This window comes from Diachasma alloeum, unplaced genomic scaffold (assembly GCF_001412515.2).
Source record: "Diachasma alloeum isolate Michigan unplaced genomic scaffold, Dall2.0 Dall_scaffold_00422, whole genome shotgun sequence".
Lineage (NCBI taxonomy): Eukaryota > Metazoa > Arthropoda > Insecta > Hymenoptera > Braconidae > Diachasma > Diachasma alloeum.
This window is the reverse complement of record NW_021680561.1, coordinates 284311-304772: the sequence shown is the minus strand read 5'-3', so window position 1 is coordinate 304772 and position 20462 is coordinate 284311. Positions and strand designations below refer to the sequence as shown.

Genomic DNA, 20462 nt, shown 5'->3' with positions numbered 1-20462 from the left:
GCCAAGGCTGGGCCAGATCTGTCAACCAAGGCTCGGTTACCCGCCCTTCCCCCGAGACTCAAGCCCTGGTCCCCAGGGATGGCCGAACCTCGGTCCAAGCCTGGGCGCCCAGACTTGGCAAGCCCAGGCTTGTGCCAGGCTTGGCCCGTTTCTACAACACTGGCATTTCGTACGTGGGTGGGACTGTGGTGTCGCATGTCCCATGTCAGATGTCGTAGTTCGTTCGAAAAGCTCACCTGAGCGGTTAGACGTGTCCACCTCAAGAGCATTCATGACCACTGGGTTCAAAGATATTCATCAGAAGCTCATGACGTAGAGCGGAATCGTGTTTATTTCTCCTTGTGTATACCCACTTTTTCCAAAGATCTCCCGAAATCTCACGAAATCTAATACGGATAATGTGTTCATGGGAACCTTTCTCATATAATTCTCAATTTTGTCTATGACAATGATCTCGATGAAGGTATTCTACACCCAAAACAAAAATTACTTTTGATCAGTAGAAAAAGTACTTGTACCCAGTATCAAGGGGTTTCTGGGGAAAAGGCACATTTTTGTACTTCCTCAAAGTTACAAAACAACTTGATGCAAGTATCATGCGTCAAGTACCTGTGTACTGGTGAGAAGTACCTCAGTACTTGTCGCAAGTACTTTTGTTACTTGGTACAAGTGAAAAAATTACTTGCACTGAGTACCCCCGTACGGAAAACGGAATATATGTGAAATATGTATCAATTATACGCACATATATTTTCGGCGAAAAATGCAATATGTCACATATATTTCACGTATAATTATTTGCATATATTTTTTTCCGTGAGGGCCTGGCTGGTTTTTTTCGAAAGTACCAAAGAAACTCAATATAAGTTGAGTATAAGAACCCAAAAATGTTTTTCTACTTCTCCTAAAAACAGAATTTCATAAAAAATTCAAAAATCCAAATAATTCCCTCTTTGTGAGTAATAAAATTGAAAAGAAATTGAAAACAATTTTTCGAAGCCTTTCAAACGTTGATAACAACATAAAATATAAAAACCTCGACAAAATGTAAATTTTGCAGGTTGGAAAGCATATCAATCATTCTGGAAAACATCCATGAAAATCGCAATCTATTGATTTTTTCCTACAAAATATCTTCTGTTAAATATTATTATTTACAAAAATACGTAAGAAAGCCCATTCTATCCGGTAATAATTTGCTCAATAAAGTAATCAACTGGAAGTACTGAAATCAAGTCCTAAAAGTACTTGAGAAAAGTTGAAAAATTACTTTTCACTAGTACCTTTGATACTTGTGAAAAGTACTAAAAGTACTGCCAGAAAGTAGTGAAGCTACTTCTTCCTAGTACCATTTCTACTCGATCGGCAGATGTGATACTTTACCCAAGGACACAAAATGTACTTGGGACGAGTATTTTTAGAACTTTTCGGAAGTGAACTTCTCCCAAGTACCGGTCGGTACTGGTCAGAAGTACTTTTTTTGATCTTCTGAATCCTCGATATTCAGTAAAAGCTCAAAAACCCAAGCTGAACTAACGTGAATGTAGTAGTTACCGGATATGTACTAGCTTTTGGAAGAGCACGTCTAAAAACTTGAAACAACTCCGTTTTATAAACTACACGGATAGAAAAATTCCATAAAAATTACCAGAAAAAAAAATTAAAAATTGCATTTCGAAACGCAATCCGCGAGCGAAGTAAAATTCAATAAAAAGTGTGAGTCGAAACTGAAATTGTACGAATCGCCACGCAAATTCTGCGATTTGTTCCATAAAAATTAACCACCCGTCTCATGACTCGCCGCTGTGGGGACAACAAGTATTCCGTAATTTTACCCCAACGATTGAGAAATTTTACGGAACAGAACGTAGAAATAACTCACGAGCTTCATAAAAATTGTTGAACGTTTAAGAATTTTTGATTTTGGAGGCATAATAAGTCGGCAAGTCTCTGTAAGATTTTACTTCTTCGGGAAAAATTACGTGACAATTTCGTACTTGAATCCATGTCTTTTCAACTTCGCGACATTTCAACTAACACTTTTTCAACTTATCGCATTTCAACTACGACATTTCAACTGCTCAAATTTAAATACACGCCAAACGGATGAAATTATTATTAATTATTGTCGTTAATTGAAATGTCGTAATTGAAACGTCGATAGTTGAAATGTCGCCTAGTTGACAAGACTGGGTTCACTAAATCTCTCAAAACGTCGACAATTCAAACAAAATATTAAAGCGTGGAAAATCCTTAAAGAACAACTATTAATACTAAATTATTGAGCTCTTGTAATTGTTAATATAAAAACAAATTGAATCTTTGTATGATATTAATCATTAATGTATTAGTTCAGTGGTCAAATTGAGTTGGATTACATTGTCTGTTGAAAAGCAAAAAATAGAAAAAATATTATCGAATCAACTATGAATACTAAATTATTGATCTCTTATAATTGTTAACAGAAAAACAAATTGAATCTTTGTATGATACTAATCATTAATGTATTAGTTTAGTGGTTAAATTAAGTTGCATTACGTTGTCTGTTGAAAAGCAAAGAATACAAAAAAATTAAAATTGAAAAAATTTCAGCTAATTGTTACAAATATAGTAATGTCACAAAAATTAGTTGATATGTTGTAGTTGAAAATTTCAGTCCAAATGTCGCCTATCTGAAACGACGTGCCACCTCGTACTTTGTTCGGCCATGAACGTGAAAATTTACTGAACGTTTCAGATGTCTTCTCTTCCATTCCTATAAAAATTTCCGGAACACGATTCCCCGGATTACGTGAATTGTTCCTTAATTTTTACTGAATATTTCTCTCCCCGGCGCGTGCTACTTTGAAGTTTTTTTTACGGTATTTTTTTTAATGGAGTTTTTAGACATGGACGCGTTTCTGGATACATCCCACGTACGAAATGCCAGTGTTGGAGAAACGGGCCAAGCCTGGCACAAGCCTGGGCTTGCCAAGCCTGGGCGCCCAGGCTTGGACCGAGGTTCGGCCATCCCTGGGGACNCAATTCCCATCTAAATAACACGTCTGAACGCTGGGTTTGTCTGATGGCCGATAACTGTGGCCCTGAAATTACCCGTTGGTGGATAGAATATCCAAAAACTAGTATATCTTTGTTTTTCACCAATTATTTGTATTTTCATTGAAATAATGGAAAATTAAGGTAAAAAAATATTCAACCATATTGAGGACATATCAACGAATCTCTCCGTAGTCTCACATGTAAGATTAATCTTAAAAATTTCTCATAATGCAACTTTTTCTGACAGTTCAATTCTTAAGTACCCGGCAACTAGGACACCCACGAAATATCTGTATTTCACTTCGTGCATAGTTTTTGAAAAATATTTTGCACCCCAACACAGATAACGACATTTTCATAAAGACCCAAAGTGATTTATGAGGACTATTCTGGGACTCTTACTACCTGAGGCAAGAAGCTAACTATGAAAAATTATCGATTTTGTTTAGGTCCAAAGTTATTCTCAAAAAAATAACGTAGACTCGTTTTATTACTTCTTTACTGAATTCTTGTCGAAGTCTGAAAATTCTTCCTCTAAAGTTCTACAGCGTCAGGTCACGACGATCGCCACTTCTAAACTGTTGAAATCTCCGAGCCATTCGCTTATATCGATGAAATCCAGGGGAAGTGGGAGAAGGGAGCGAAGGGGTCGGTTGGGAGGATTCGTGAAAGCAGGAACAGGAAGAGGGTGGTACGTGTGGCTCGACGTGCCCCAACATAGATGAACCAGAGTGTGAGACTACACCCAGACGAGACGCATCGATCTACCTCGGGATATGAAAAATTTCCAGAATAACAGAACAACAGTGACTGAAAATCACAGTGAGGTTTAACGGTTCACATGCGCGAAGGCAATTGAATAGTGGTATAGATTCTGCTGACGGCGATGTCGCTTCAGGGTCGAACTGGACCAAAAATAATTGTGTCACGCGAGCAGTAGTGACTGGAATTTGAACGCTTGGTGATTTCGTGTAGATTTTTTCGGAGATTCGTGAATGTTTTTTCTTGTAAATTTGGACTGTAAATGGGTGTCATTCTACAGAGAAATGGTATAAAAAGATAAACTTGATGGAAGGTTTGATTTAGTAAAAATTCCTAAAATTACTTGGCTTAAAGAAAAATGATAAGAAACCGTTTTTCACAGATAGCAGAGTTCTATTTTTTATGAGGAGAAAGAACGAATGAACGAACCTTTAACAGTAAATTACTTCATTGTCTGAAATTTAACAAAATTGCTCCAAGTCAACGGCTTCAAATGGACTGTTATTGGTTGTATTGTAGCGGGCATTATACTTGATAACTACACGCTGTTAGAAAAATTTCATGGATAGTTGACTACTAATTTTCAGGACTGTGACACTGAATGCTATTTAAGGGAAAAAATCATGAAATTTCAGGTTTCACTGAAAATTCGGTAAAATTCCACAATTTTAAGCACAAGACAGTTAAGAATTCCTTAATTTATTTGAATTTCTCATCGAATGTGAACATTTCAGTGCCAAATTAAATAAAATTTTCAGTGAAATCAGAAACTTTATGATTTTTGCTTCCGAATGGAAGCATTGTACTCGACCAAATTTTAGTATTCGATTTTTTGTATTATATCAACCCATTATGATACAAAAAGTCCGAAAATGCAATTTTTAGACTGCGTCCGTACGTGTGTACATATGTATGTACGTATGTAAGAAACTTTCTTCAATTATTCGCCAGTTCAACAATGGAATTCAATCTTTTTTTTTCTCAAATGTAGGTCTTACTGAGCCTCATCTACTGACATTAATTGAAATTCAATTCGTTAAGGGGTCTCCGCAGTTGCTATGGGCGCGCGGGTGAGTGGAGTGTGAAATAGTCAAGTTAGTGAGGTTAATTTCGAGAGAGAAGGGACATCAAACATGGCGTTGGATAATGACAGACATCGCCATAGTATGTTTATCATTAATTTATTGAACAAATCAACGATAAAACCCAATGGGACTTCGTGCCCATATTGTTTAGGGCTTAATATAGAAAAATTTAGCTACCTTTGCTGGCTAGCACATTGTCAACAGTGTGAGGGATATGGGACAAAGTAGCGTCCATAAAGGTTGTGTATAAGGCGCGATTTGAATAATCAATTAAACACGAACGAAACCATAAAAGTAGTTAGAATTGCTTTTATAAATACCTTTTCAACATTTTTGATTACTATATGATATATTTAATTCGTAAGCACATTGTCATATTTTACCCAATAGTCCTGCGGAGACCCCTTAACGCATTTTTCAAATTTTCGAATTTTTTCAAATTTTTTCAAAAATCGGTTTTTTACGATAACTAAAAAAAATGTTTCAAATTCATTAAATAACGGCTTAAAAAAATTGTTGAGATGCCCTTTCGACCGAGTTCGAATATGAAGATGATAGCAGTAATCATTACCCAGCGAACAATTTACCGATAAATTTCCGGATATTGTCCGGTCTTGTCGGGGACTTTTACATGGGATCGGAAAAAATTGTTCCTTGGGCTATGATTTTTGTGAAAATTTGCAAATTTTTTTTTTTTTTTGAAAATCAGAATTCCGCCGATAGCTTTGGATTCCTGGCTTCGAATGAATTGTATCATGGCTTAAAATTTATGTATTGATGCCCTTAAGTGGAAGTTGAACGATGATTACGATAACTGCCTCTGTTGATTCAATTTTTTTATAATAATTTTCATAAATTTCAAATTTTTCATCAGTTCCCCCGAAAATTACCTTTTTCATGGTTTCTTCAAATGTGATGTTTCAAACTCAATCAATTATGGATAAATACATTTTTTTCAATGATATTCTGTTGAAATTTTATTATGATATAAATAGTATCAGCCATACCTACACGTAGCTTACGGAAACGACAAACCTGTTAAATACAGAGCTTAGAATGAAGCCAATTGTAATAGCTAGAAAACGATTCAATGAAAATATAAAAGCGAAATGAAAACATGAAATGTAGCTTACAAAATGAATGCTACAAAGGAACAATGAAAGTGATGAAAGAATAATGAAAAAAAAATAAATAAAAAGTTCTACAAGAGAAAATAATAATAAGAATAATAATAATTATAAAATACAACTGAAGAGAAAATTTGACACGATTGATTGAAAAGAAACTTATTTAATTTAATGAAATAAAGTAAAATATAAATCATATACGGAAGGAAAAAAATTCAACATGACCATTCGGAAGCATATTGCTAATTTATTAGCAAAAAAAGCTATATTATATGCTATACATTGGCAATTTCCCACTTGTTTCCCCCTAAATCGTATTCAGTGTCACTGTCCTGAAAATTTCAGAATATATTAGGAGTGTGACTTAATTTTGATAGATTTTTTCTTCGAGCTTAAAATTATTTTTAAAATAGAAATATATTCGCGGTCTTTTCTGGTTTTGAAAGGATCGGACAAAATGTTTCAGAACACGGAATGACAAGTCTATGAAAGTTATATAACCTTTCAGAATAGCAGAGTTTACGATGGCAACTGATAAACAGCACATTTGGCACTGCATTTGATACGAATTCCAACCAGGAAAAAATGCTTCTGAAGCACGGGAATCAATGTGTAGTGTTGTTGGTGCCGACGTTGTATCTTATGAAACGTGTAATTATTGGTACAAACGTTTTAGAAGTGGTGATTTCGATCTGAAGGACCCGCCGCGTCCTGGACAGCCTCAAAAATTTACAGATTCGGAATTGCAAGCCCTACTGGATGAAAACTCAACGCAAACGCAACAAGAGCTTGCAGCTTTGTTAGGAGTCAGCTAAACAACTATTTCTATGCGTTTGCGTCAAATGGGAAAAATCCAAAAACTTGGAAGGTGGGTCCCACATGTGTCGACCGAAAACAACCTAGGTCAACGGATGAACACGTGCCTTTCACTGCTTGCCCGGCAACAAAAAAAAGACTTCTTGTGGAGAATTGTGACGGGTGATGAAAAGTATATTTTTTCCCTTATATTTTTTAGATCCCGGACAATTCAGTACATCGACGCCGAAACAGAACATCCACTTAAAGAAGATTCTCCTGTGTATCTGGTGGGCCATGAAGGGTGTGGTTTATTACGAAATCCTGGAAACAGGTCAGACAGTGACTGCGGAACGCTACAGCCGACAACTGAACAAACTGAGCGAAGAACTTGATCGGAAAAGGCCATTTACTGGGCAAGGAAGCAGGCAAGTCATACTGCTGCATGACAACCCTGGTAAAACAGTCCGATTATTTCCGACTGGGTGATAAAAAATTAATCGGCGTTAATGATGTTTCTGTCTTTGCCCGTTAAATTCCGATTTGCTGGTAGGTAGAGTTTGGAGTTTGAGAAAATTATGAGAATTAATGGGAACAAGGGTATGTGGCCGTTATCGTCCGATTACTTTCCAAAAAAATGGTTGATAGATCTCATATTACGCATATAAATATTTAAATGAGCAATAAATATTAAATATTTATATGAGCAATATGAGATCTATCAACCACTTTTTTGGAAAGTAATCGGACGATAATGGCCACATACCCTTGATCCGATTAATTCTCATAATTTTCTCAAACTCCAAACTCTATCTACCAGCCAATCGGAATTTAACGGGCAAAGACAGAAAAATCATTAACGCCGATTCATTTTTTATCACCCAGTCGGAAATAATCGGACTGTTTTACCAGGGAATGCTCGACCTCACGTTGCTCGCGCGTCTCAGAAGACCCTCTTAAACTTGGGATGAGAAGTTCTCCCGCATGCGGCATATTCACCAGACTTGGCCCCATCCGACTATCACTTGTTCCGGTCCATGCAGCACGCCTTAGTGGATAAACAGTTTAAAACGTTGGACGATGTGCGTAAATTCGTCGATGACTTTATCGCCTCGAAGCCTGTAAGTTTCTTTCGCGACGGCATTCGAATGTTACCTGAGAGATGGCGCAAGGTCACAGAAAACGATGGACAATATTTCCAAGATTAAGTTCCTTGTTCTTTATTTTTTTATATTAAATAAATTTCCTGAAAAAGCTGTAAAAATTAAGTCACACACCTAATACTTACTGGAATTTTCTGGTTTTTTATTTACGAGATCGAAGGTGCACTCCGCGCACCTGATAATTTGATAGAGTTTATATGATTGATCAATGATCACGTTATTATTTAAGCTGATTGAAATCAATATGTTCTTTCACGTATGCGAATTTCTATAGTATTACTGAAAAGAAATTCGTGGGAAGCGGTGGAAACTTCTATTGAAAAGCCATTACTTTTTTGTATTGTAAAGGGATGGAAATTACCATCGAGAATAGGAGACACAGCGAAAGCTATGAAAACTTGCAGTGAAAGCGAAGGATTTTCCATAGAAATCTGTCGAAACTTCTATTAAAAGGCCTTGAAAAATTCGTCGAAATCAAGGAAAACTTCAATTGAGAATGCAATACGTACTCCGTTGGAAATCATCAACACCAACATTATGACCAAAATCAGTATCATCATCATTATGTATGCGATTTCTCTTTCAGACATATAGGAATAAACGTGTGACATCTCCTCTTCATGTAAGAAGATTTTCAGGAGTAAATAAAACTGAAATTTACAGTTCTCTTTGATTTGTCCAGGAAATTCTGAATTTTCAATAACGAAATTCCTTGAAATTCCAGTGGTAATTTTTAACAGGGCATATTCGAATCCTTCATTGCATGATTTCATCAATAATTAATTAGGTGAAAATAAATTAATAATAACAAGATCGATCATCCGAACGTAACAAATTGATCGATTTGATTAGAATATAAACCCGTAGCTTCATGATTATGTTATTACTAGAAAAATGTAATTCTAATAAAATTGAAAATAAAATCGATCAGTTTCCCCCCTTCTTCTTCTTCCTGTGGGTTAAAACTGTTCGCATAAATTGATGATTAACGATGCGGGAAAACGAGGAGTGTCAGGGGTGTGACGGTAGCGTGGCCGAGCGGTCTAAGGCGCTGGTTTAAGGCACCAGTCTCTTCGGAGGCGTGGGTTCGAATCCCACCGCTGCCATCTATTTTGATACATCAATTTTTTAGTGCAACATGAAGAAAAATATATATTTAATCGATCAGCCTTATTGGATTCTAAATCGAAATGTCGGAAGAGGAATGAGGAACTCTTCTCCATACCCAGCTCTCCATTTCCGTGGGCCAGATGCTTTACTTGGCATAACGGAATCGTCGTACGTCATGACTTGTGTTGGTGGAAGGGCTATCGTTCCCGCTGGGGTTGAGGGCCGACCTCGTGACCCAGATTCGATTAGAATTTGCATATAGGGCCGCCGCGATGTTCGTTACACCGGGCTTGAGGGATTTTCACGCACAGACACACCTCAGACTGGGGGACCACAGCAACAGTATTTATTCCGACGTTGCGTGTCCAATCAACGCGTTTTTAAGTTAAAAAAATTTCACTTTTATTTTCTCTGATTCAGAACGATAAATGTACTCCGAGGGAAAAAACAATCCCAGTAGAACTCCGATTGGGTCGCAGAGCTCTGGTCAGGAAATGAATATCAGTGACACGCACTACCTTTTTTTTAGAATTTTCAAAATAATTTTTTAAAGGAAAGATATGAGTATGGATTTTTGGAACTCCCACCAGTCGCTTCCTCGACGCAAGTCCTGCGTGACGTTATATAAGTGCTGGTATGAATGGAATAGTTTACGGGAAATAAATATACGCAAATCAAATATATCTCATTTCTAAATCAGGAAATGAGGCCGATATTTTCGTTTTGGGCACATCTAATCCTGGAAGAGAAATGTTGATTTTTTGAATAGTAATTCCTGGAACCATTGAGAGTTATGGAAATACTCCCCGAAAACTAGATTGTCACAAATGAAGATGTCATGTTGAATTGTATCTGAAAATCTGATATTAAGATCTTTCAGTCTGCAAACTTGACACTTTCATTTGTTTACAATGAAGCGTCCAGGTAGTATATCTAAAAATAACTATATTTCGTATTTGAGTTTGCATATTTTAAGCAACGAGATTATCATTCTTAAATGGAAAATATATCATTTCGATTCAGCATTGCATATTCTCGTTTCAGGATTAGAGATATTTCTAAATCAGGGCACGGGAAGATTATAAAATCACTTTTGCTTCCGGATGAAAACCGTGTATTTGACCTATTTTCTAATTTTGGGATTAAATTTTTGAGAATTTTGGAACCCGCCACTCGACCCATTGGTTGGGAGATTGACAAAAGGAGGGGATTCCAAGAGTAGAAAACAATCAAACTCGTCGTCCGCTGTGGAGCGGAGTTATCAGAAAGGGTCAGTCAGGAGATGAAGTTGAACTAAGTGTTAAAGTATCATGAAGGCGAAGCGATCAAACGAGGAACCGGGCTGTACAATCAAATACGGAAAAAAACCTCGTCGAAATGGGTATATCTGTATTTCGGAATCTGGGATCTGATATTCTAAAATCCAGAATAATATACTAGAATCCGGAATAATATACCGAAATCCGGAATATTATATTTCGGAATCCGGCATAATATTCCGAGGACTTCCTCACATTGAAATACGTTGCGTCTATAAGAGATGGCATTTGCTGACGACGTGCCGTCCGACTTTAAGGAAATTCGAATTCAAGTTAAATTCATTTTATTTTTTAATTTAATTAATCATTTTAATTATTGTCAGTATATGCCATCTCTTGTACAAGCAACATATTTTAATGCGAGGAAGTCCCCGGAATATTATTTCGGAATTAAGGATAAAATATTCTGGATTCCGGAATATTATTCCGTATTTCGGTATATTATTTCACATTCCAGAATATACGGTCCTGGAATCCGGAATACATATATTCCTGATTCCGGAATATTATATACCCGATTCGAGGATTTTTTTTTTCAAATAATCAGTGAACCAGAGATGCACGAAAAAAAATATCCTCGAATGTGGTATATAATATTCTTGAATCAGGAATATGTGTATTCCTGACTAATCTGGTATATTATGTTCTGGATTCCGGAGTAATGTTCAATAATCCGGGATACTTCGGCTTCATTTGCGGAATAATATTCCACAATCCGGATTATTTTATCCTCAATTCCCGAATAATATGCCGGGAACTTCCTCGAATCGAAGAATTAATGCGCCATCCGAATTCAAGTGAGATCGGGCAATAATCACGACGTGCACTCAGAGAAGGATTTTCATACGTACTTCCTCCGCAGGATTGCCCTTTTGGTTGGCAATTAGGGGTTTGGCGAATTATTAGTGGGTTTCTAGGAGCGATTGGTCGCATATTGAGAGATTCCTTCGGGTTTTTTAAAATTATTATTGCCACCAGCAACCTTCTGAACAGTTTGAAGTTTCTGGGAGACCATTGAGCTTCGCACTCTGGGGACTGCTCCAAGTCACTCCACAAACTGGAGGTTTGGGGTTTCTCTTCCTTTTCTTTCCTTTATCCTCTTCTCTTGGAGTCACCAATTTGACAATCACGATCATCCAGAGAATGAATTTATGCCAATATCGACAGAGAATCCATTTTAAAATCATATATACCGGACTGTGGAGTATTAATTCGGAATTCAAGAGAAAATATCCCGGATTCTGAAATATTATTCTGGAATCAAGAATTAAATATCCGGAATTCCGGAATATTATTCCGGATTCCGATATATTATTTCAGATTCCAGAATATAAGATCCCAGATTCCGGAATACAGATATTCCTGACTCCGGAATATTATACAGCCGATTCGAGGATATTTTTTTTCCGTATGAACGAAGCAATGAGAATATCCTTCTTGCTTTTTCATTTTAACCTTATTAATTGACTCTTGCAGCAGTTTTTTTCACATCTCTCTACTATATTTTTCTAAACCTTATGATTGTTTGACTATTCTCAGCACTCCGCTAGTTTCTTCCGGTATCATCCGATGCCCTGCCTACTTCTTCATTTGACTCTTGAGATAGTTTGACTCTCAGTTTAATCTCCGGTTCAAATCCAAACATCAAAACTCATAAATCTTGTGAAACATCCTTCTGAGGCGCGTAAGAATTTAATTTTTCAGAAATGATTGGTTCACCCTTGCAATTGGAGTTGATTCACCCTAAAATTATGCACTGAAATTTTCTACTCTCATAGTGACTGCCATCCAAGTTATATAACCACTTGAAACCTCTTAACCCTGCCGATTACTCTAATCGTCTCTCTCGTTAGACACTTTTGATTGATTTGCCCACTCCAACGTTTGACAAATGGAAATAACCAAAAATCATCTAAGCAATTCCACCACCAATCCTCCACAAAACGACAAATACATTTCAATTGGTTGACATGAAAAATTCTCTCAAATTACTCATGGTGTTCTAGAAAAATGATTGTGATAAAAATTTCGTTATCTCTGTTAGATGTTGAGATATTTTCAAAAAATTGATGTTTTGGCAGGACTAAAGTTTCTTTTCCTTAGCAGTGCACTCCTGACTCTGTCACAGCCCCAAAATTAACAAGTGGCGCATCGTACAAGTGTAAATCGAGTATAGTTTTTTTGCTAATAAATTAGCAATTTGCTTCCGAATGGATTAATCGAATTAAAATAAAAAAGTGCATATTCCGTTTTTTGTTATTAATTTCAGATTAGTAGGGAATTTCAACCTTAACTTGACTTTGACTTGACCTTGACTTGACCTTAACTTGATTTTGATTTGACATTGACTTGGCCTCGTCAATGTCGGCCCAGGGTTGGGCCAATGCCAATTCAGGGTCGGGCCCATGTCGGCTACATTTCAAAGGAAATAATGCAATGGCCACTATTTTCAAACTCGACCGAAATAACATCCAAACGAATATTTTAAGCCTGTAGTAATTTAAAGTGTAATTGAATTAACCACAATTTAAAATATAGGAATCTACTTTTCCATACAGGTGAAATGAGTCCAAAATTCATGATTGAGTATTCAATCACTCAAATATATTACATGACACAAATATATTATTTGTGACTGTAGGTCGAGGGACGACGCTGTAAGAGCCTGTTCGCTCTCTCGCCTCGGAACCGTCGTGCAGTACACACGTACGGATTATTTGTCGTATTTTTGTTTCGTTATTTGGGTAACCATTATTTTCCAGAGCCTGAGCAACTCATTTATATTAGTTATTCATCAGATAAGTACTTGTGCACATTTTTAAACATTTTTCTCGTCTCATCACTGATCGATCATACGGAATACGAATTTCGATTACTTATTAATTGCGGTAGTTTTATGATAATTCAAAAAAGAAAACGAATAATCTAATGGCCAATGCCACGGGGTTTATTTGTGACGAATCATTTGATGAAAGAATTTTTCTGTGAACTATCAATTATTTTTATCATTTCATGAGCTAAAAATGATTAAAGGAATATTATCATGGATTTTGTGTTTCTAAAAAATTTATTTATTTTATTTATTTATTAATTTTTTTCGTTTGGATGTTATTTATTTATCTTTTCAATATTTTGATATTTTGTGATCTCACTTCTAAACAAAATTGAATTCAGTTTCAATATTATTTTCAAAATTTACATTTAAGTGAGTATAAATTTATTAATGGATTTTTACTATATATGAATTTCTTGACATTATTAGATATTTAATTGCTTTCATAGTGATTTTTGGGTTGGATGATTTTTCGTCTCGCATCCGCATTGATGATTTATTTCTGTTCCGATTGGTATTGGTTCTTCTGGCTCTGATCGTCTTCTCGAATTTTCTGTCTTTTATATATTCGTAATTATTATGAGAAATGGAGATAAATTTAAAAAGATAAATGTGGTGATAAAAGTTCTGGAGAAAAATCATTACAAGCCATAATTGAAAAGATTTCGATGATTATTTTTTGAATGATCGTCGAAAAACTAAATTGGAAAAAAAAGCTCACGTGCATACATACATGCGGACATGATCTAAAAACAGCATATTCAAACTCCTGAGATCAAAATTAGTCATCCTGTCACAAAAAAAAATTATAATTTTAGATTTGACGAATACAATGCTTCCATTCGGAAGCAAAAGTATATAAAAATTGGAAAAATTTCCAAATTTACCAACAAAAGAAGGAAATATGAAGAAACGTGGAGAATAACCTCAATTGAAAGTTTGAAACTTTTTGAGTTTTATATACTGTGACGTATTTTGCACCTCTGTGGAACGGTCTGAAAATACACAGCCCTCGGCAACCAAATCTTATAACAAAAAGTTGGGCGCCAGTACGTTTTCTCCCAAAACGCACAAAAACTGAAATTTGAAATCCACAGGGTCAACCAACGAAGGAACAGCTGCCGACAGCTCAGTATATCAAACGGGGAGGTGGCTGGGTTCCAAACTGCTGCACCGAAAAATTATATTGAAATAACTGGGTTTTAAATTACCAAGAAGAACTCAGAAATACGGGGTAATGAAATTAATTTAATAAAAATATTCAAATATTACAATGAATAACAAAAGAACTGAGTAAAAATGAATAAAGTAAGCTAAATAGAATCCCGTCTTATTCTCCATATCTCCAACACTTAATGCTCGGGCAAAATTTTACAAACATAAAATATAAAATATTTAGCGATATAATATTTAGCGGCGTGAATATCTCATAAAACAAAAATGTCGATCCAACAAAATTCCAAATAATTTTCATCATCAGTTGTTTCTGCACGTCTAACGTCAGTCCAGTATATCCCAGTCCGATGATGAGATCGTCGCCCGAGTCCCAAATTCCAATCAGTCTTCCCGGTAAATCACAATCTTGTGCGGGGCCGTTCAAAAAATATTCTGGCCTAATGTCTCGTACTCCACAGCAACCGAGACCTGAAGGAAGGTTATCGAAGTATCCCACGAAGATCCGAACTCAATCCCACGATATAATTCGGTGAGCGGTCAGACAACGATTCGGTATAAAACAATAGTATATTGCGCACCAAGGAAGGAAAGCAGACCATATAGGCGCGCGTATGTATTATCAAATACGCGTGCCGGTAGGGTCTACTTTCTTTCCGTGGTGCGCATACAATTTTTTACCCCACCAGGTGGAAAGTTCGTTGATAATATTTGTTAATTAACAATGACGAATTGAATATTTGAGGTTACTTTTGTAAAAAAAAAGGTTACTTTTGAACGAAGTTGTAGGAACCAAATTGTCAAAAACATAAAATAACAAAAATCTTTAATAGTAGGAACCAAATTTTTATTGCACAAACGCACTGGCTTACACTCACTGGCTCCCTCACTTATTTAATATCATCTCGGGGTTTTACATTTTCATTATGCATATAATTATTAATAGTTAAATTTTGGATTTTGCTCTTTTTGAGTTTGATGATAGAACCATCCTTCATCAATGATTCCATCGATACTGGTAAAAGTGTTCATTGTGAGTAATAATTGTCGACGACTTCACTTACCCATGAGGTTGTTTGAGGCCTTTGTGATCTCGATTTCCTTGGTGGAATGTTCTAGGTAGTAATTGAAGAGGCTTCTTACCAGCTACCTCACTTTGTCGTGGATTTGATACATTTAATTCTGGGAACAATTAGGGTTGTGATGAACAATTTTGTATGAAAAATTCAGATGTGTCATTTTCGACGTTTGACTCTGGAAATACTCTGGGTGGTGAAGTATCGTAATTCACTTCGATTGATTCTCTTATGTCCTCCAAGATATTTGTCCCTTCAGTGTTTATAGCTGCTAGGTTCTCGATCTCCTCGATGACTTGATGAGTCCATTATTATCAGTTTTGGTTTTGTATAATAATAAATTAGTTATACTTTGGTTTTAATAATATAACTTAACCTCGAACACTGTTATCAGTCTCACTTGAAAATGGTTGGACCAATTTTGAAACATGCGTAGTAGGTGGTTTGAAATATGAACGCATGCGCAAACCACATTTTTACTTTCTTCCCATGGGAATAACTCACGACTGTCCTCACGTTTCAGCGGATTGCAGCGAACTTTCCACATAGGTGGGGTAAAATAGTATGTTTTCCACCAAGGGAGGGAAAATAAAGGAGTCGTTCCCACGTGCAGAATAACCACCCGAGCCGGATGCGAGGGTGGTAAGCACATGGGTAAGGATCCTTTAGTTTATCTCCCGTGGTGAAAACGTTATTTTTCGTTACGGCGTAAACGGAAAGGCAGATTTGCGCCTCCGCGGGCATTTTCCACGGAGGAAAATGTGTCCTTTCCGCCCGCCGTGGCGAATGTTATACACAAACTCTCTAAAATTTAAAATCTCTTCTATTAAATTTTATTTAATGTTCGCTAGACGTATCGAGTCGCCGCGTCTCTCGGACGTCCGCGCGCTGACCTCGAGCGTCAGCAACTTTCAGTGCGCGTGACGACTCCGAGCGTCAGCGGAGACTCCACGGGCGCGGTGACTAATCTATACTCGCCATATCATATTTAATTCACATTTACCTTACGAATAGTCTCGCGCGCATGAAATTAAAATGTTAGCATTTCCATACGTAAAGTATCACGCAGAATTTTATTTCTATCCCCGTTTCACACGTGAGCGCAAAATTTGACGATGAAGCGCCCATCCCCAAGGGGTGCATCGAAATGAAGAGCGCTCGAGACAATAGTCAGTCACGATTTTACCATCAAGGGAATAACATAAAATTTGGCTCCTGCACAATTTTTCCTCCGCACCCAACAACGCCGTGTACGTTTCCCTTAGTCTTGGGCTTTAACCGTGCGGTAAACCGACTTGAGTGCGCGTCCGGAATAACTGCAGTAATAATTTCGATCCGCGACAATTACGCTCAACTTCGTAGTCACGCAAGTTAGAGCATATCATACACGCGTGTGTCACTGGTTGGACTCACTTGCAAATTCTACCATTAGTTATTAGATTAAAATCAAGTTAACTGAAATCGAAGCTAACCTTTTAATAATACGTGAACCAATTCTTAGTGGAATTTAGTGAACTTTATCAACTTATTTGACTTAATATCTCCGAAATAGTGAAACTAATCTAAAATTGAGTGACTATCCAACTAATTAGGATTCGCCGCCTCCCGTCTATCCGAGGATCATCGAAGGACGTTTTCGCCGACTATACTAGTTTTGTAAAGTACCAAGATAAGGGTGAGCCTAATTATTTCCACATTAGTTTTTCCGGGACAAATCTTCGGCCTCTCTCAATTTCATCATTCGAATCAAGTCAATCAATTTTACATGCGCTAATCGTCCAGTATCGAATTCCAGAATATTGCGAATTGTGTCAATTAGTTAAATAAATTACTAGTTTAATTTGTTTTGATTTAAAGTATAATGTTCCGAGATCATATATTTCTCAATTTAACAAAAGTGCTTTATTCATGGGGCCATTAAGAACTCACTTCGGTTTATAAATTATTTCATTTGCCCCTCAATAATCTCCTTCGTACCTCTAACTATTTACATATCCAACGACACGATTCAGTGAGAAGTGCGTAGCACTGGAGGTAAGGGTCCATAGGGATTAAACTCTCAAGCAAGGACCATGTAAGTCTTGTGAGAATAGTCCAAAATTTTATTTGTTGTGAAAATTATCGGACCTCCGTCCGATTTATAACACGAAAAATTAATTACTAAAGGTCCAAAATAATAATAAAATGAATCTCGCCTCACCAATTGTTTGACTTCTCGTCTGGAGATTCCAGAAAGCGCCGAACGGTCAAAAACCAAAAATACCACATTGTAACGTTTGACCTCCGTGAAATTCACCCCTTACGAGATTTAACCCGCATGAAGCAAGTTCCTTGCGAAATATGATTCTCGCGAGATCTTTACGACATTTGACCTACACGTGTGAGAGTCACGTGATCTGCACGTGACTAGTTCACCCCACTCCGGCGGCAAAAGTACGACTGAATCCAACTTCCATCTTAGAGTTATGAGGAAAAAAAATTTGTTTCCATTGAAAATGTAAGAATACTGAACTGGGAAATACTCCTAAAATTCGAAAATTGCAAATTTTGTAGAAGGCTGCAAAATGGCACTACGTGACGTAAAAAGGCCATAAACTCCTTGGATAATTCACTTAATTTGACATAAAAAAACCTGTGTAATCTACCGAGGTAATTTATGCCCTCAACTCTGAGCTGAGTTTGAACTCGTCGGTAGTATTATAATAAGTATATAGAGCTGAAACTGTCAATATATGTTTCGGTTCTATATCCATCGATTATTTATTATGACTTCTGAAATCATGTGATTTCTGTATTATTGCTACTGATTTTTGATAACTTCAAGATATTATTAAAAATCACTACCGACAATGGAAGTCTGTTGATGTTTAGTTATTTTTAACTAAGATTGAAAGATGTCAAATGGAAGGGACTGAAGTAATCTGGAAAGTTGAACGGTTGCAAGGGGAAAATGGGAGAAATATCTAAAAATGCTGAGGATCAAGCGGTCACAAGCGTCAAATGAATGAGATGAGCCGAACGATCCCGAGGGTAAGGCTGAAAAGACGAGCAAAATGATCGTAAGGCTGAAATGGGTCAAAAGGAGACATTTGATTCTTAAATGATCGTCTTGAAAACTCTATCACTTTTTGATTTTCAAATATTACCCAAAAACGAAACTTGATATGAAATTCGCGTATCGCCATTTAGCCTATTTTCTATAGAATTATTTCCATTTGGACAGAAAAAACCCTTCAATTAACCTCCGCAAAAACCGCGATTTACATTAGGTAAAAACAAGTTGAAAATTGAAAATGAAAATCGCATCCAATGTATCAAGAAAATTTCCAGCATCGATTATGTACCGTTCTCTGGTCCCTCATTCACTTGGCAACTGCACTCAGCAGTGCTTTGCGCTGATTTTCCCAATCACTTTCTGAAATTTTTTGGCTCCTTGAAGTTTATACCAGTAGTGTTGTTCCCGTACTTGGGTAATATCGTGCGCTGCAAAGGTTCGATTTGCCATACGTTTTTGAATTTAATTTGGATACAACGATTCGATAAAACTGAAATTATTATTGTCTCATAAGGGAAAGTGCAATGTATCCATCAAATGATATGAGTAGTCTGAAATAGATTGAAGTTCATGTTACGGACGGTTGCGAAACGCTTAGTAAAGTCATCGACATTTGGTGTTAAGAATTTTTCTATGTTCTTAGTGTACTAGTCCGATGAGACCCCAATTTCAATCAACTAATTTTTAAATCATTTCCTATTTTAGAGTTTGAAAACGATGAGTCACAAATCCAGAATGAATTTATAAGCTAGCACTCTTTTCTAATGACAGAATCGAATCGATTGCTTAGTTTTGATAATATCTCTACATAATATACCTACTTCTACTTTTTTTCATGCGATCATCCATTTATCCACTGTATAACCATACTCAACGCTAATCTTATCACAGCGTAGTTTATCTATCTAGCGAGTGCTGGCTCTATGAGACTGATCAAATATGATTTTTGTCTATGAAAAATAAATGGTAAATATTCAATAATTTTTTCTCTCAATTGATGTTAAAAAAGTTTCAAGTTATTCTTGCAATCAAAGTTATATATGAGGTATTCCATGTCAAATGAGTCAACGGCTAACCCTCACTCTCTTGAAAATTGATGGCGATTTTTTTTTCGATTAGGGGGCTTGAAAAACCATCTCTCAAATTTTTTCAGATTTTTTTGACAGCCCAGTTCGAAAATATGATTTTTTTCAAATTGTTCCGTTTTCTACAATAACTCGAGTTCTACTCATCCGATTTCGATTTATTAGGGGGCAAAATTTTCCATTTTTCACCCCCTATAAGAATGTTTTTAAAAAATTTTTTGCGATCTTTAGATGCTGGAAATGACAAACTTTCAAAAAAAAAGTTGAAAAACTTGAATTTTGCCAATTACGTCACGGCCGATTATTTTAATTTTTTTTCAGTAATTCTTATAATGAAAATGACAATTTTGAGGCGTCATATATGTTGGGTTTCTTCCAGAATCTATTTTTTTTTTATTTTTCCTTTTTAAAATTGTGAAAATTTGGTGAAAACACCTTAAAACGACTTTAATTATGTATCGAAAAAATATGTAATATATAGGTATATATTTAAATTTACTTCATACTGTTTATAATCGAAGTCAACCAATGACATTTTGGGGTATTTTGACCAAATTCGCGGAATTTTGAGAATAAAAAATTAAAAATAAAACAGATCTAAGATGAAATCCCTGGGAGGTCAAGTGGGCCATCAAAACCTTTGAACCTTTCAAGGCACCGGAACCAGACGGGATCTACCCAGCCCTATTACAGGACGGGATAGAGACTATCACGGGACCCCTAACCAAGATACTCAGAGCTAGTATAGCCCTGGAACATGTCCCTAGTGTGTGGAATGAGACTAGGATAGTATTCATTCCCAAGCCGGGAAAAACCGGTTATATAAAACCAAAAGACTTC

At 36.4% G+C, this 20462-nt stretch overlaps 1 protein-coding gene and 1 non-coding gene across 2 annotated transcripts in view; one reads left to right on the top strand and one right to left on the bottom strand.

Moving 5' to 3' along the window:
* LOC107042137 overlaps window positions 1–20462 on the bottom strand; it is a 44949-nt gene that overhangs the window by 20123 nt on the left and 4364 nt on the right. The gene's annotated exons all lie outside the window — the stretch shown is intronic.
* Window positions 8996–9077, top strand: Trnal-aag. Its single transcript has one exon. It is a non-coding gene; the product is annotated as a tRNA-Leu (tRNA).